The 555-nt window shown below is 36.4% G+C and overlaps 1 protein-coding gene across 5 annotated transcripts in view; it reads right to left on the bottom strand.

Moving 5' to 3' along the window:
• The window catches only part of LOC119581863 (protein RFT1 homolog), a 16,707-nt gene that overhangs the window by 9,471 nt on the left and 6,681 nt on the right, over positions 1–555 (bottom strand). The window lies entirely within an intron of this gene.

The raw sequence follows: 555 nt of genomic DNA, 5'->3' as shown, positions 1-555 counted from the left end.
AAGATAATTTTTTATAACTGCACACATTTCTTGATCCAGCAAATCTGATGTAATTATGTCACAGAAATCATTATCTTCAAAATATTCCACTGTACATTGTTCACAGAACTGCATACTAACAAGCTTAAATTAACATAGAAAACATCTCATATAAGAGATTACTGAATTCTCTGCACCCTTTGGTGCTTGGACAAAGGTCAATAAATTTCACCATATGCATTAAGGTAAAATGCAGCTTGTATGCATCACTAGTGTTCTATCCTCAAACAAGCAAACTAACCCAATAAGGAACTAGCCTAAAGTCTCCCTTGTCAGAATATATATGGTGGAGGTCTGTTGTCCTTTGAAAACAGTAAAGACACACAAGCTACAGCGATCACTCGAAGTAGCCATGCCATTTTATTATCATTCAAAATTACCGGCCTAATGCTGAGTAATAAATGACATGGTGTTTATTACTGCACTCCACAGACTTAGTCCAGAAACCAGGCTATATTGTGAAACCCAACTTTCCACACCTAATCTTCCCAATTTATTCCTCAAGCAGGGGACAAA

Source organism: Penaeus monodon, chromosome 15 (assembly GCF_015228065.2).
Source record: "Penaeus monodon isolate SGIC_2016 chromosome 15, NSTDA_Pmon_1, whole genome shotgun sequence".
NCBI lineage: Eukaryota > Metazoa > Arthropoda > Malacostraca > Decapoda > Penaeidae > Penaeus > Penaeus monodon.
This window is presented reverse-complemented; position numbering and strand designations above follow the sequence as displayed.